This window comes from Peromyscus maniculatus, chromosome 6 (assembly GCF_049852395.1).
Source record: "Peromyscus maniculatus bairdii isolate BWxNUB_F1_BW_parent chromosome 6, HU_Pman_BW_mat_3.1, whole genome shotgun sequence".
Classification (NCBI taxonomy): Eukaryota; Metazoa; Chordata; class Mammalia; order Rodentia; family Cricetidae; genus Peromyscus; species Peromyscus maniculatus.
The window spans coordinates 40,629,237-40,646,626 of record NC_134857.1 but is presented as its reverse complement, the minus strand read 5'-3'; the positions used below and the strand labels follow the sequence as shown (position 1 = coordinate 40,646,626).

The 17,390-nt window shown below is 45.4% G+C and overlaps 2 long non-coding RNA genes across 3 annotated transcripts in view; one reads left to right on the top strand and one right to left on the bottom strand.

The window, feature by feature from the left end:
* The window catches only part of LOC121830147 (uncharacterized), a 63,935-nt gene extending 54,056 nt beyond the window's left edge, over positions 1-9,879 (top strand). The window contains exon 2 of the long non-coding RNA XR_013052065.1: positions 7,348-9,879. This is a non-coding gene — a long non-coding RNA (uncharacterized LOC121830147). The remainder of the gene's footprint in view (positions 1-7,347) is intronic.
* Positions 9,880-10,442: 563 nt separating this feature from the next.
* Positions 10,443-17,186, bottom strand: LOC121830146 (uncharacterized). 2 transcript variants are annotated; one of them, XR_006073116.2, is made up of 4 exons: positions 17,039-17,186; positions 16,781-16,894; positions 16,220-16,484; positions 10,443-14,929 (listed from the first exon to the last, which is right to left on the bottom strand). It is a non-coding gene; the product is annotated as an uncharacterized LOC121830146 (long non-coding RNA). The 2 variants fall into 2 exon arrangements; XR_013052066.1 differs by lacking the exons at positions 16,220-16,484; positions 16,781-16,894.
* Between the last annotated feature and the right edge of the window lie 204 nt (positions 17,187-17,390).

The window sequence follows — 17,390 nt, the reverse complement described above, 5'->3', positions numbered from 1 at the left end:
GGAGGTCATGACTGCTCCTAGGTGTGGTAGAAGAGAAGGTTTGTTGTAGATATGTGGGAGAATACAGCTAAAGGCATCTGGAAGGGTCCAGAGTGGACATGGCCAGACTGAGCCAGGCCATATGAGGCCACAGAGGGGAAGCAAAGCAAGAGAGGAGCTGCTGACCAAGATAGGCAGCCCGGGCCAAGAGATCAGAAGGGGTAAAAAGGGCTGGCATAGTCAAAATGGCTGGGTCATATAGGGAAGAGCAGCTGGGGGAGGGGCAGCCCAGTCCTTAGGCTAGAGAGTTCAGGGTAAGGGGTGGGGTATGGCAGCCAGGAGGACCCTGTCACAGGTAGGGAGGGGACTGACCAGAGCTGGAAGAACCTGGTGGCCAGCATCAGCTTTGATAGTTAGTAGGCACCTGAGTCTGTTCCAGGTTTGAGACCTAATACACTCCCCACCTCCCCTTCCATTCTGATCCACTCTTTTTTTTTTTCTTTTTTCTTTTTTCTTTTCTTTTCTTTTTTTTTTTTTTTTTTTGGTTTTTCGAGACAGGGTTTCTCTGTGTAGCTTTGCGCCTTTCCTGGAACTCACTTGGTAGCCCAGGCTGGCCTCGAACTCACAGAGATCCGCCTGGCTCTGCCTCCCGAGTGCTGGGATTAAAGGCGTGCGCCACCACCGCCTGGCTGATCCACTCTTTTTCTATCTCTCATTAGAAAACAAATGAGCAGCCAGGGAGTGGTGGCCTTTAATCCCAGCACTCTTGAGGCCAACCTGGTTTACAAAGTGTGTTCAAGGACAGCTGGGCTGTTACACAGAGAAACCCTGTCTTGAACTGCCTCCCCTGAAGAAGAAGAAGAAGAAGAAGAAGGAGAAGGAGAAGGAGAAGGAGAAGGAGAAGGAGAAGAAGAAGAAGAAGAAAAGAAAGAAAGAAAAAAAAAACAAACGGGTTCCTATGGGAGAATAAAAAAATAAAATATATCAAATTTGGACAAAACGAACATTCAGAATGAAAAAAAAAAAAAAAGAGAAAACACAAGAAGCAGAGACCCACTCATTCAAACGCTCAGGAATCCCATAAAAACACTAAATTGGAAGTCATAATATAGGCACAAAGGACCTGTAAAGTAAAAAGAAAGGAAGAAAATATAGATAAAATAAAATATAAATATAAAAAAGATAAAAATTTTAAAAATGGAAGAGTCCTGGCATGACATTATGGGATAAGAAAGCTAGGAACCTCCGAAGATGCTGTAAAGTTTGTCTTCTGTTGGCTGTCTACTCCTGCATCAGCACCCCTAAGAGGAGTTTATCTTCTGTTGGCCATCTACTCCTGCATCAGCACCCCTAAGAGGAGTTTGTTTCCCCAGTGAGACCCCCTTGGAGGAAACTAAATTTTTATTTGTAAGTGGTTATCAATTGGAGATTCCTTCTGGGTTAAGGATAGAGGCATGAGTCCACTTCTGTCAGCGCTTAGACTCCATCTGATACAGACCCATATAGACCTTGTGCATGCTGCCCCAGTCTCTGTGAATTCATGTGTGTGTTAATAATATAAGAGGGCCTTGTTTGCTTGGTGTCCTCCATCCCCTCTGGCTCTTACACACTTTTCGTCTCCTCTTCTATGGGGTTCCTTGAGGGGAGGGATTTGAGGGAGACATTCCATTTAGGACTGAGTGTTCCAAGGTCTCTCACTCTGCACATCTGGCTGTGGGTCTCTATGTTTGTTCCCTTCTCCTTCAGGAGGAAGTGTCTCTGATGATGGCTGAGCAAGGCACTGACCTATGGGTATAGTAGAATATCATTAGGAGTCATTTTTTTGCTACATTTTTTGTTTGTTTGTTTTTAGACCAGTATCATTTGGTTTTACTCCAAGTCCCTGGGCTGTCTGGCATCAGGTTCTTGGCCACCCAAGCAGTGTCAGGTATGGGTTCCATCTCATGGAGCGGGCCTTCAGTCAGATCAGATATTGGTTGGTTACTCCCATAGCCCTTGTGCCACCATTGCCCTAGCATATCTTGCAGGCAGGACACCATTGTAGATCAACAGGTATGTAACTGGGTTGGTGTTTGTTTCTCCTTTGGTAGCAGGCAGAGTACTTTGCTGAACCAAAGATGCTAGAACAAAGGGGTGAAGGCTCTATGTGGGCATCAGCTCGACTCCTCCATGTTCAGTGAGTTGTGTAGGTGATGTCTCCACCAATGGGGCCTTGCTTTCAGTTTGTGAAGAGCAACCCATAGTCTTAGCAACAACCTGTGTTGCATTGGGATTCCCATGGACCCCTTTAGTCAACAGATCAATTAGATGCAATTCAATCCTGGTACTTGAAGCTTCATTTCGTTGCCTTCAAGAGTTGCCTGGTTGGGGCTCTGTTTCCCCCATTATTTGGCAATTTCATTTAGATTGCCTTCATATATGTCTATAGTTTAGGAAGCGTCTACTGTATTAGGTTTCCATATCACCCCTCAAATGGCCCTTAATTTTAGCTTTCTCTGCTCGTATTCCCTCCCTTACTTCCCTCTTTTCTCCCCCGCCCCACTTATTACTCCCATTCCATCCTTCTTTTCCATCCATATCTATCTATTCTATTTCCTTTTCCTAATGAGGTCTATCTGCTCCCCCTATTCTATGTGGTCCTCATAGTCTACTTTATGATCTACCCTCTGTGGTTCTATGGATTGCAGCTTGGTTATCATTGACTTCACAGCTAATATCCACATACAAGTGAATACATACCCTTTTTGTCTTTCTGGATCTGAGATACCTTAATCAGGGTGATTTTTTTCTCTAGTTCTGTCCATTTACCTGAGAATTTCATAATTTCAACAGCTGAATAATACTCTATTTTTTTCAGTTTCTGGCTATCATGAATAGAACAGCAGTGAACATGGGTGAGCAAGAGTCTCTGTGGTAGGATGAAATGACCTTTGGGTATATGGCCAAGAGTGGTACAACTGGATTTTGGTAGATAGATTGCCATCTTCCTGAGGAACCGTCACACTGATTTCCATAGTACAGGTTTACATTCCCACCAGCAATGGATGAGTGTTCCCCTTGCTCCACATCCTTGTCAGTATGAGCTGTCACTTGCTTTGTTAATCTCATCCGTTCTGACAGGTGTAAGATGAAATCTAAAGATAGTTTGCTTTGCATTTCCCTGATGGTTAGCAATGTTGCACATTTCTTTAGGTGTTTCTCAGCCATTTGAGTTCCTCTTTTGATAATTCTCTGTTTATATTTGTACCCCATTTTATAATTGGGTTATTTGTTTTCTTGATATCTAGTTTTTTTGAGTTCTTTATATATTTTAGATATTATCCCTCTATGTGATGTGTACTTGGAAAAAATCTTTTCCCATTCTGTAGGCAGCAGCTTTGTCCTAATGATGATGTCCTTTGCCTTACAGAAGCCTCTCAGTTTCATGGGGTCCCATTTATTAATTGTGGTGCATAATTCTACAGTAGTGGCAAAGGCAGATATTTTGAGATCTCAGACAACTGTAATATTATGCTAACTTTCTGTGATTCTGTCAGTGACTAAGTCATAGTCACTGACAATATACTCTGTGCCACATCCAAAATAGAAATTAGCTAAACCAGGCTTGATGGTGTTGGCCTGTAATCCCAGGCAGGAGGCTCAAGGCCCCTGGGACAAATCAATGAGACCTTGTCTCAAAATAAACTGAGAGAGGGCTGAGGACTAAGCTCAGAAATAAAATACTTGCCTCCCATTCATGAGGCCTTATGTGCAAAACCTAAGATTTGCTGAGAAAAGAAAAGCGTCTAGATGTCACACAGTGGTAAGTGAAGATGATGATGAATCCTCCTGCCCCTATCCAACCAGCTGTGCGCCCTCTAAACCTCTAAGTCATATACAGTGGCAAAGCTGGGATTTAGACAAATTTGGACATGAGGATGTCTCAGTGTTGTGAGAGCTGTGACAGAAACAGGCAGACACATTTATGTCTTCCCAAAATGTCAGAATTTATTGAATAACCATACATTCACAAGCTACTTTATTGGCTGTAATTTACCAAGTACTCCTGCTTTGGCTTAATAGCTGAACATTGGCAATCATGGTTTTTTTTGTTTGTTTTTATCCTGAACTTAAAGGTAATACTAAGTTATTTCATTTCATACAGTAATATATTCACAATACACATTACACTTGTACTTCATATGGTTGTGTGTGTGTGTGTGTGTGTGTGTGTGTGTGTGTGTGAGAGAGAGAGAGAGAGAGAGAGAGAGAGAGAGAGAGAGAGAGAGAGAGAGAGGTGAGGGAGAAATAGGTTACAGAATATCAACAAAAGGATTACAGAGGAAGCTGGAGAGATGGCTCAGTGGTTAAGAGCACTGGCTGCTCTTGCAGAGGACCTGAGTTCAGTTCTCAGCACCCATGTCAGGTGGCTCACATCCACCTATAACCCCAGTTCCAGGGGATCTGACACATTCTGGCCTCCACGGGTTCCCACACAGAAGTGGTATACACCCACACAGACATATGCACACACACACACACACACACACACACACACACACACACACATACACACACACATATAAATGAGAATTTTTATTTTTTCAAAGAAGGTTGAGGAGGCAGCAAAATTCAAAGAGGCCTACTGGAGGCAGAAGTGGAGAGCTGCTACAGAGTCACTGTAAGTGTCTAGATAACATATCAATAAGCTCGGATAGAGAGCTGCTAGAGGCATAGATAGCATATTAATAAGCTTGTACAGAGAGCTGCTAGAGGCATGCAGAGCTGAGTGGTGGATCCAGAAGAGTCTTAGAGAGTCAGGGCAACAGGACTGTGTTCAGAGATGGGTGAATTGACCACGGATGAATAGACAGTAATTCAAGTGGTATGTGTCATGCCGTGGGGAGCAGGCTAAGCTGAAGTCTCAGAACAGCCAGGAATTCTCTGGGATGCTCAGATGGAAAGTGGGTGGAACTTCCACCATCACAGTGTTAGCTGCTCTTTGTAGGTGTCAGATGAGGGTATTGGACCCTTGTTAGTCTGGTGTGTTTGATGGGTTTGGGATCTGGTTTTTTAAACATGGTTTTGATACACTCAGATGCCCACGTTTCCGATATACTTTGGTAAGTTTGCAAGGGTCAGTCTGCTGAGTAAATTATTATCAGTCTGCCTCCCTGTTGGTGCGGGACGGGTGGTTGCGTTGCTACAGCTTTTAGGTGTAGGCCTGGGTTCTGGCAGACTCACAAGTTGGGCTTGATCACACATCCCCAGAGCATCAAGGGACAAGTCAGAATGAAAAGCAGGGAAAGGTTTATTTAACGCAGCCATGAGGAGTTCTGGTGACCTCACCCTCAGTCCATCTTCAGGCATCTGACCTGAGATTGACATTCCCAAGGCAAGAAGTATGCATAAGTAAGCAGTCCTGCTGGAGGAGGAGCCTGGTCATCACTGACCTGGCCTCGCCTGTTCTACTGTTTTGCAAAATGATCTGACTAATTGTCAGGTTTGTGTGCAATATCCTCTTGAGAGATGCTTCTCTGCCTGGCCCCAGGCTTCAGCTTTTCCTTTCTCCTAGCATGAGATTTCTGAGGAAATTCCAATTCCTTGGGGATCATTATTTCATTAATTTGACAGGGAAAGGGAAGGATCCAAGTGGTTCTCTTTATAAAATGTTTCTCCTTCCAGGATGGCCACAGAGGTGTCCATGTGCACAGATGAGACACATCTCTGGGTCTCTATTGGCTCTCAGAACAGAGGAGGCAAATGCTGCTTTGTAGAGTGGGACAGCAGCAGATCCCACAACGGGGACTGAAGAAGTCCTGTCCCCAAGGGGGCCTGGTTGCCCGGGAAATGCTTATCGCTGTCCAGGGTGCACCCTCCCGCTATGGACAATTGTCCGCATGTGGGAGGCGTCTGTCCCGGGAGTTTCTGCTCTTCCAGGAGGCTGAGTGGACGCGAAGGAAAGATTGCAGAGGATGGTAACCCTGAACCAGTGAAGGACACAGGCACAGAACAACAGCAGAGACATTGGGAGAAATAGCTCCTAAATGCCTGCTTCACCATGTCCTCATTTCTTATCCTTCCTGTCTCATCGGGTTCTTTTATCTTCTAGATTAGGAGAGTGCCCAGAGGCTCCTCACACGCCCCCGTTCCTCCACATGCACACACCCAGCTCCTCTTCCTCCCTCCCCTTCCCTCCTCTCTTGTTTGGTTTTCGTTTGAGACAGGCTCTCACTATGAAGCTCTGGCTGGTCTAGAACTTGAAATGTATGTATGCCAGCTAGCCTTGAACGGGCAGCTCCTCTCTGGCCTCTGCCTCATGCTAGATTACAGGCACGAGCCACACCCGTGGCTTGGAGAGCCAGGTATTTCTTTTCGGTTACGTTCCCCTTTCACTTAAAAAACTGACCAAATGACATTAGTTCAAGTAAAGATATAATCAGCACAGAAGTGAAATAAATAAAACAAGAAGACCCTGTGGACTGAAATGGTGCCACACACTTATCCAACATCTGGGAGGCTGAGGCAGAGGGCTGAGAATTTGAGGTCTGGGCTACACAAGTTAGTGTCTTAAATACAAAGTAAAAATACATTTCCTTGTCAGTCAGTAAAATGTTCCGATTTCTTTATACAACTAGGAACACGTATAACTTGCTAGCTTTCTTTTTTCTATTTCATTTTGACCTTTGAGACACGGTCTCCCTCTAATGCTCAGGCTGGCCTGGAACTCATGGTGATCCTCCTGCCTCAGCTTTCTAAGTACTGGTATTGCAGGCATGAGCCACCACGCCTGGAGATCTCGTTCTTCTAGTTAATGTTTCTCAGACATTTTGCAGAGTTTACACATAGAGCTCCTTCTCTCTTTTTCAGGGACTATATCATATTCCCTAATACACACAAATGCTGCATAGTCAACCATTTCCCTGTAGATGGATATTCATGCCATTTGGAGGCTGTCTTCTGGCTGCATTGTTGCTATTAGAAATAGTACTCCGACAATATTTTATATTTTTAAGCTGTTAAAGCTATCCCTAAATGTACTTCCTCTTTTTCCGCTGAAGGAATATAAGTTAAGGGGAAGGGAACAGAAATGTTAGTGGATGCCATCTCTGTTCCTCATGCCACTGTCTTTTTCCTACGTCTCATCTTCCTGTCCAACGCACATGCACACGCGCGCACACACACACACACACACACACACACACACACACGATCTCCATCTGTTGGGAATGTTCTTCCTCTACCTTCTGCTGGGGAACCTCACTTTTTATCTCCCCAAGTTCCCCATCCCATCATTATGGTAGGTCAAGGACTCCTCCTCCACAGTTCTATGGAACCTTCTACATCCTGCAATGTATTGGTTATCTTTCTCTATTCCTCCCCCTGCAGGGATGAGAAGGGACTCACGGTGGATCCTCAGCACCTGCCTTCATGGTCTACACCCAACAGGTCTGGTGACACACCCCGCAGCCTGAGCTGCATGCCCTCCAGTGCCTTCCATCTCCTTCCCTCTCAGTCTGTGTGGATAATGAAAAACATCAGAGCAAAGGACGAGCTGTACAGACGAAGAGCATTTCAGGAAGATTAAAATAACACGTGACACCATCGGTGGCCAGTGCCTCCTTTTGGTCACATTTCTGGGGGCTGCTCTGGTCCTGGTAGCAGCCTGCTTGTTTTCTGGGGTTTTCACCTGACACTTGCCTGAGCGCTTTCAGCCAGGTGGCTCTGATACAGCTAGTCTGGTTCTACCTCCAGCTGCAGTCCTGAGGAAGAGAGGCAAAATCACGGAAGGATCTGGAAAGTCTGTTTGAAGCAGCCAGTCATTCAGACCCCAGGCCTGAGGCTGGCCTTTGCAATCCAGGAGCTAGATGATCTTGGAGGTCAGCTGACTGGTGCTGGAGAAAAGGGTGGCTGTTACATTTCAGGAAAGAAGAGTGCTCGCTAGTGTTACCCACCCGCCACATTGCTGCTCCCAGACTCAACCAGAGGGAGACTTGGGGGGACGGGGCTGTGAGCCACAGAACCCCTCTCTGGCTTATGAGGCTACTGTACAGTGTGGGTGACTCCAGCAGTGAGGAAGCAGGAGGCAGAGGGGTGGTGGGTTCTTCCTCACATCCTCCTACAGTGACACATACTGACAACCATGGAGGAAAAGTCTTCAAGTCCCATCACTGGTGAGACCTCCATAAATCCAGGACTCCTCCAGCTCCTGCTAGCACTTTCTCTCTGCTGCGTTTCAGTGGGGCCAGCAGTTATCCCGAGGGGAGAGATCTGTGGCGATTGCAATACCTCCCACGCCTGACTTGCAAATTTCCCACACAAAACATTAGTTTCATTCTTTGCTTCTTTCAAGGACAAATACCCCTAGGAGATGTGCAAAAGCCTTGAATGATTCAGTGAATTTTTTCTCTAGAGTAGATTGAACAAAGGGAGATGGGGGCCTAATTAGGGCCTGGGAGAAGCTCCCCCAATTAGCACATGCTTCTCTCTCTCTCTCTCTCTCTCTCTCTCTCTCTCTCTCTCTCTCTCTCTCTCTCTCTCTCTGTGTGTGTGTGTGTGTGTGTGTGTGTGTGCGTGTGTGTGCGTGTGTGTGAAGGGTCCTCACTTTTCCGAAGGAATATGGACGTCGAAAGGGAAGAAGGAAATGGTTCGGGCTTGTTCTTTGCCTAGAGACAGCGCTGCCATTGTGACTCCTGTTAAGAGTATCCATGGTCACTGGAGCCACAAGCTGAGGAGCAGCAGTCATCATTGCTCACATCCTGCTCTGACCACGCCTACAAATGTCAACTCCCACTGACCCAGATTCTTCTTGGCAGCTTCAGGAAGATGAGACCAGGGTGATAGGCAGATCAGGTCTTTACAGTGAAGGCTGCCAGAGAGAGCTGTCAGCAGAAGGGAGGGGAATGTGCTTGGGAGCAAGGTGTGCACGGAGCCAAATGCTCATCTACAAGCTCCCAAATCACTTGCTTGTTCTCATGCCTTTTCCTCCTCACAGCAGATTACGTGGTCCACTGTCCAGCTACCAGGTTCCCTCTAACCCTGTAAAGACTCCACCTTTCTATTTAGTTGGAAGATCCCTGGATGAGAACTGGGGTGGGGTGGGGGTGGGAATGGTCAACATGGCACCACTGCAGCCATGCAGGCGCATCATTTAGACCCAGCTCCTTGAACTGTGGCTCCCGTGGGTTCGATCCCTATGGAACTGCACAATTGAGTGTAGGGGTCGTAAAACATTACCAACATTTTTCTGAACGGCCAGGGGCCAAAAATAAACTGGAGATGAAACATGTCATGAAGTGCAGGGGCTTCTGTAGCACTCGGTACCCAAGGGTGGGCCTTCCTTCCCTGCAGCTTCCGTTGGTTGGGGACACACAGCGTTCACACTTTGCGCTGTTCATACTGTGACAGCATGCAGTCCTGCCTGGAATTTATCAACTGGGATTCGAGGCTACTGTGTGCTATGAATTATGGTCTTTTTATTATAGATACAAAGTTGTCTGGAAACAATGGTTTAATTACAGGAAACAAAGGCTTTTAGTGCTTTCTGCCATCATTTCTCAGCGTTTAAGTATCAAATTAGCACATCTTTGGATTGCATTTTGTTAGAATGCCTGATTTTTAAAATTGTTGTTTGTGTTGATGACTAGAATTTCATTTAAAAGATTGCTAAATGGATTTTGGCTTGGGATTAGGAGAGAATTCCCAACAATTTCTGAAATGGAAACAGCCCCAAACATGCTTCTGTAATTTTGTACTATGTATTTATGTGTAGTGGCATTCTTTGAATTAGTGATTATGAAATCAAAATATTAATCAACTCTGGAAAATGTTGGAGATGCTCTGTGTCCTGTAGCATCAAATAAATGTTCAGCTAAGATTTAATTTTCTGTGTAAAAATAAACAAGCGCATTCATCTCATTAGTATGTAAATTTGCTTTAATCTCTAATGAAAGGTAAAGTTATATATATATATATATATGAATTGTTTTAAAATAAAGCTATTGTTTATCATCATTGCATGTTTGATTTGTATACCTATTTTAGGTACTTGTGTATTCAGGGTCGCTTAACATTTTCCCAGGTGGAAAGGATTGTGAATGAAAACTGTCTAAGAAGGCCTGATTTAAGGCTGCCTGTTCCCCTCCTCATCACATGGAATGTGAGGGTTAATAAAGTAAAACATCCAGAACTCTCTGAACTCCCAAGGGACAAGGGCTGTGAATGGCAGATTCTGTGGTATAATTGGGGGCATTTAATAATGCCACTAACTGCTAGACTTTCCCCCTTAGCAGAATTTCATTGCAGGAATCTCCCAAAGGTCTCCTCTAAAATAGAATTTTTTAAAAAGTCAACAACAGTAGAAAACATTGAAGGCTTCGGTAATGACTGACCCCAGGCCTTGGGGGAAGGGATGCATTTCTTATGAGACACGGAGACTTCTTCCTCTCACAAAGAGGCTGGAGAGGTAATGAGAAACACAAAAGCCGGTTGGAATACTGAAATTTAATAAGACCGGGCATTTCTCTGCCTGATCCCCTTATATATCCATTATGATGATTTTCAGGGCAGACCACCACGAGGCTGACAATGCTCACAGATGCAGTGGAAGGCCAAGGGAGCTCGGAGAGGACAATCAAATAACAGACAGTCCCAGCAAAGCTTCCCAAAGACAGACTTGATTTGCATCTCTCAAAACAAAAACAAACAATAAAACAAAACAAAAACCCAAACTCACTTTCTAAATTGTCTTGTGATCCTCAGTGAAATCTCAAACTAACTTCTTTATATACTTAAAACATGAAATTTAATATGAAACTCAATATTTAAAAGACAACAACGAATTTCTAGATTCTTCCTATGACTTCGAGGAAAACAGGGAGTAAGTAGGCTTAGGAAGGCAGCTCTCTCTATTCTGTTACAGGCAGCATGAAGAAGACAAGGAGGAACGCAGAACTCAGCAACACAGATTCTCCCTGGCTGGTCAGACATTCCTTGGTGGCCCTGGTGGTTAAAACAAAACAAAACAAAAACAAAAGAGAACCACAGAAACCAAACAGCTGGGTGTGCTGACAGAGGCCTGTAATCCCAGCACTGGGGAGGTAGGGTCAGAAGGGTCAGAAGTAGGTCATCCTTGGCTACTTATTGAGTTCAAGGCTAGCCTAGACTACCTGTTTCAAAACAAAAACAAAACTTACAGTTTGCTTGAAAAAAAACCAAGCCATTTCCATTGGCCCCTGCTAGAATTCAGAAGGCTAGGCCTGGGCTCAGTCTGGCTCAATCAGTGGAAGATTACGTGTCTTATGTAAGGCTGCAGTGCCCTCCAACAGAGTGAGTAATTTTGTGCTATTTTTGGGACGGTGCAGTTCTTTAAAACAAAGTGATAAATTAAAGAGGCCTTGGTAATGCAGCAAAAATGTTGAGCCATTTTAAGGCAAATGGAAACCGTGGCCTCGGTGCTCAAAGGCGGCGGGCAGCAGATGAGAAGCTTGTAGTCCTTTCTCAACTCAGTTAAAAAATCATCCACCAAGTCTGGTACGGAATTCCGGGAACTGTGCTGTACCGAGTCTCAGGTCTGGGCGTGGGGAATTACTGATGAGAACTGGTGCTTGGAGCGGAACCCCAGCTGGCAGAGGATTCCTTGAAGGCTGGCACATGTCTGTTTTCTTCCTGAGCCAGGTCAATGTTGCGGTCCAGCGGCCTGCCTGTTGCCTTCCGTCGCCTCTCCTCAAGTCCAGCCCTCCTTCTCCGCATGGTGTTTTGCTAAGTCCTGAATCCCACGCATTGATCTGAACTTCCAAAAGGAGCTGTGTGTTTCTATGTGGTACCGTCTGGTCCTTATTCAAAGGGGCCTCACCTGCCTCAGCTCCTCTGAAAACAGGGGTGCTGAGGACAGAGGGAGCCATCAATGACTCTGTTGTTGCTTAATTGTATTAAATACTTTTTAATGTTGGTAATTTTTAGTGTGTTCCATTTGTCCTACTTTATAATTTCCTTTCCTGAGTGTAAGCAAAATAAAGTAAAACGAAAGCATTAAAAGGGAATCTATTACTTATTAAAGAAAACATTTATATCATGTTCTCCTCATATCAAGGAAGCAAAACACGATGCTGAATGTTCAAGCTGCAGCCAGATACAGTGGCACATGCCTTGTAATCTCAGCACTGGGGAGGCTGAGGGCAGAGGGCTACTGTGAGTTCAAGGCCAGCCTGGGCTACATAGTTGTCCTAGTCAAAATTCTGTGGCTGTGAGAAGACACCCATGACCACAGCTACTGTAATGAAGGGAAGCACTTGTTTGGGGCTGGCTTAGTTTAAACTCAGAGGTTTAGTCCATTGTCATCATGGCTGGAAGCAGGGCTGCAGGCAGGCAGATATGGTGCTGGAGAAGGAGCTGGATCAGCAGGCAGCAGGGAGAGACACTGGGCCTGGGCACCGGGCCTGGCTTGACCATCTGAGACCTCAAAGCCCACCCCCAGTGACACACTTCCTCCAACAAAGCTACACCTACTCAACAGTGGCCCATGTCACTCCCTGATGACCAAACATTCAATTTATGAATCTGTGAGGACCATTCTTATTCAAACTACCACAACAGTAAAACCCTGCCTCAAAACAACAACAACAACAAACAGAAAACCAAACCAAAAAATTGAATCTGAATTGAATCAAATATAGTTGATTTTTTAAAAAAAATAATTTTTCTGCCTTAAACTTATTGCCGAGGAAACACATCTAGTTCACGCCCTATTTTTAAAATTCTGTCAAGTTTACTTGCTCTTGTTTATTGATAATACCCCAAATAAGCTAGCTTCCTGAGTTTCTTTCCAAAGAAATCTCATCTCACGCGTGCTCCTCTTTCGCGTTTGACTCACTAGTCATGGCCATAAGAATCACAATAATTGGATGCATAGGGAGGAAAAACTCAGTGTGCCACATTCTCTCTCCCACCCTCCCCGTCCATCAGAGCACTCCTGTCCCTGACCTCAACTTCAGCCCCCCAGGCCACCAGCACAGCAGCAGGAGGCCACGGTCAGCCTTGCTGTCCCTGAGGGAGGCGCCATCAGCTCCTTCTTGGTGTCTGGCTTCCGGCCTCTTGCACCTTGCTCTTCTTCCCTGCTCTGCTTGGGGGTGGGGGGTGGGGTGGGGTGGCGCGGGGGATCTGAAAAACAGCTCCTCAATCTGAAAAGTGCTTTTCTCCGCAAATGGTTTCTCCAACACAAGAGCTGGGAAATCACAACTATGAAGCTGGCATTTGCAAAAGCTTTTGGTGCCGAGGCCACGCCCACAACTGCTCGACTTGGGATGGAACTAAGACCCGTGTTTTTTCCCTGATGCTTGACTGGACTCTGGGCTTTATCAGACAGGATGAAGACAATGTTCCTGGGGCTTGACACTTGTAAAAACACTCCTCCATCACCCTGGCCATGTGTGGCAGTCTGCCAAGGCAGGAATGAGGCCAAATTTAGCAGGGTCCTTCAGCGCTGTGGCCACGGTTGAAATGATTACCTGATGTAAAACAGGGAAGGCCCAGGGGGAAAAATAATGTGCTGTCCCACCAAGCCCAAAGCCTGGGGTAACTCATAGTCTCGATCCTGGATGTGGTGGCTTGTCACCAGTTGCCAGTCATTTGTACCTGGCTGCAAAGGCAGGTCTGCCGGAGAGCTAACCTTAATTGTTTTCCTGGGCATTCACTTCGGCCTGTTTTGGCTTGAATCTAAATGTCATTCCTAGTCTCATGTTTTAAGCGCTCGATTCCCTAGTTTGTGGAGCTATTTGGAAGGCTGTACAGTCTTGAGGAGATGCTGGTCTAAGTAGGCCACTAGAGGCAGAACTTTGAACTTTTAGACCTGCTCTTGTGGCTCCAGCCCAGAGCTCTGCTTCCTGACGACTTGTCACATGAAAAGCTGCCTGTGCCTCCCCTGTCGCAATGGACTGAAATCTCTTCAACTATTAATCAACATCAACTATCTCCTCTGGAGTCGTCGCGTGCCCTGCCACAGCAATGGAAAAGGAGCTGACCCTCTGTCCTTTGTACTGAGCTAGAGACTCCTTGAAAACATCAAATATTCTGAGCGCTATGGGCAGCAACCTTCGCTCTTCGGAACCTTAAAAATTAGCCCCTGGGATCTAAAATGACTCACAAAGCCCCACGGCAAGGCACACTTGAAGAGACCTTTCGGAATAACGAAAAGGCTGAGTTTCCTGTCTCTTAAAACTTGGAGTGTCCCCTGTGTACGAACAGGGCTGGAGTCAGGTGGGGCAGGTCCTGGCACCGACCCACCCTCTGAGGATGAGCGAAGGCTGCCGCCTTTGTACTCCACTGCATGCTGGGAACGGCTTTTCATCAGCTCCCCCGTGACCGCAGGTTTGGAAAACTCAGTCAACAGCTTCTCAGTCCATCCCGGCGGCAGGAGCTTGCCCTGGCTGCTCCTTATTCACAAGCAATATGAATATAGTTTTATGAAAGGAGCAGCAAAGCACTTACATAGTATACATGTGTGTGTATATATACATGCACACACACATATATACATATACACACATATGTAAATAAATCAATATACATATGTAAGTACCTATACATGTCTCATTTTAGGGAGGTTTATCCTAGTTTGCTAACTTAGCTTTCTTTTTTTCTTTTCCTTTATTTATTTATTTATTTATTTAATCAATTAATTAGTTTTTTTTTTTTTTTTTTACAAAATCGAGATCAAATGCAGTCCCTCACTCTGTGACATGCTTTTCTGTCGAATGACATTCTGAGGCTTTGCCACATCGGCCCACATAATCTTCCCTTTTGATCGTTGCTCAGGACCCTGTGTGGACTCCACGTGTTTTATTCACTTCTTTTTCTTAGCCACTTCTCCGCTGGTGGTCAGTCACTTTGCTTCTAGTGTTCTGTTGTTATAAAAATTGCTTCAATAAACACATACGTTGGCTGACACATTTGACAATTTCTCCAAGACACATATCTGGAATCAAAACAATTGGGTTTACAACAATGTCTGCTCTACACCTTGAAAAATTGTGTCAAATTGTCAGTGTGATGGTCCCAATGACAATGACCGTGTTTCTATGGACATTCAGTTTTTTAATCGATGCCTTCACATGTTTGGGGGCATGTACACTTCCTTCACTAATTGTTTATTTTCACTCTGCTTCTTTTCCAGTGAAGTTGTCCTTTCTCTTATCAGCTGGTAGTGTTTTTTTGTTTGTTTGTTTATTTTTAATGAAACTGAGATTGGTTGTATATACCTATAAACTCCTAATATTCAGAAGGCTGAGGTGGATTGGGCCACGTGAGTGTCAAGCCAGCCTGGGTTACAAACAGACTTAACCTCAAATGAAAAGAAAAATTGTCTTAATGAACATGTGTATTCACCACTTAGCTTCAGTATTACTTAGTCCTGGACGATATGTTCCCCTCCACTTTTACTTCATACAACTAATATTTTGAAGAAAATTCCCATGCATCACTATTATTATCATACATAAACATAAAGAGAATTCTCATAATGTCAACAAATATCTAGCACTCGTATTTCCTTCATTATCTCTTATATTTTTAAAAAATAATTAATATTATCAAATATCCAGACCGTTATATTTCATTTGTTTCAAATATTTTTAACTATTTGTTGGAATCGCTGTTCAAATGAAGTCCTTAATTCTAATTGGATAATAAGCCCTAGACATACAGATATAAATGTATGAGAGACAGAGAGACAGAGAGAGACAGAGACAGAGAGAGAGAGCTTTTCCCTTTCCCTGGAGAATTCTGGTGGCTTTTCTATGGAGCGCCCTCAAGCCTTGATCTTGTGACTGCATCTGATGGTGTCGTTTAACATGTCCCTCTCCTTGTGTATGTTTGGTTAGATCTGAGGCTTGGCCAGAAACAGGCTTGATATGTAATGATGCCTCTGAAAGGCACCTTGTATGAGGCAGACTATCAAAGGAAAAACGACCCTGAAATAGGGGCTCCCCTTAAGGCTGGGTTTGTGACATTGTTGGGGAAAGCTTGAGGCACAATAGCTAGAAGTTGGGGACCCTGGGCTGTCTGGCAGGAGTGTGTTCATAGGTGCCATGCAAGAAGGGAAGAGGAACCCAACAGGTACAGGCAGGCTGAGGCTAAGGTTGTTTACCTAGGCCTGGTGTGCCGCGTTCACACTGGGAGGGTTGTGAGAAAAAAGTCCTGGAGTGTCAGCCAGCTGATGGTGGAAAGTGATCAGGAGGTGGGACTCCTTTGTAGGTGTGAAACTTACGTCACAAGGGTGAAGGCAAGAGGTCCCCGAGTCCAGTCCTGGGCTCTGGGGTTGCAGAAGGACTCTACACTGTAAGCATCTTGATGGCCCAGGGCATGGCTACATGTGCGCTGGGAGGAAAACCAGGGGAGAAGCCCCCTTCTTCCTGCGGTGTCTCTTTAGCGCCCTCTACTGGTGAAGCTGCAGATCATACTCATTGTGGAGGAGAAAGGGTAGGAGTTCTGTCAATGAATGACCTCGGAGCAGTCAAAGGGTCGAGTCAGGGCTGAAAGACGATAAATTAATAACTAACAGAAGGGTCATTGTTTACCTTCATTGTTTCTTTGAATGGAAAACGGGGGTAATTTGGTTCTGTTGATCTTCCTATAGTTGCTGGATGCTTCCACAGGGAGAAAGTTCCCACATACCCTTGAGGACCCAAGGCCACAATGCGTACAAGCACCTGGCCCCTTCTCCACAGCCAGCCTTTCCTCTTCTTCGCTAGCTTAGCTCCCTAGAGTCCCAGCACACCTATTCCTCCTTCAGGTAAATGAGACACTTTCATCCAAGCTCATATCTTACCTCCACTTCTAACAGCCTGACCTGTCTTCTTCATACAGGCCTGGCTTCGTGTGAAAGCGATTTTCTACCAGCTCCCTCTTTCTGGGTGAGTCTTGGCTCGTCTACCTGCAAAGCCTGAACAGAATGTGTGGAAACAGAGCTTTTCATTCCCACCTCATGTAACCCTCACCAACACCCCATGAAATGTGTGTCAGCCCAGGGAAGTGAAGCAAGCCACCCAGCTGGTGACGGCAAGAACTGGAACTCTGGACTGTTTACCTCTGAGTCCCGGGAGCCTGCGGGCCTGGGAAGACTTCACAGTCAGCTAGGGAAACTTCAAGCTGGGCTTTCCTGGGTCTTCATCTCTTCTCTATTTAATTTGACCTTCCAGGTCAGGCCTTTTAGCACCACTGTTGAAAACTCCCAGTTTCTGGCCCCACCCCTCGCTCATAGCTGCAAGGCTGAATTAGCCCGGGGCAGTGCTGGAGAGCTCCCCCTGGTGGTGAGGACAGGGGAGAACTGGTGGGGTGACCAATCCCGCAGCTGCCCAGACCCAGAACCAGGGTTATGAGTTGGCCCACCCCAACATCCACCCCATTTATGTATGATCTGCTGGAGTGTACAGATCACT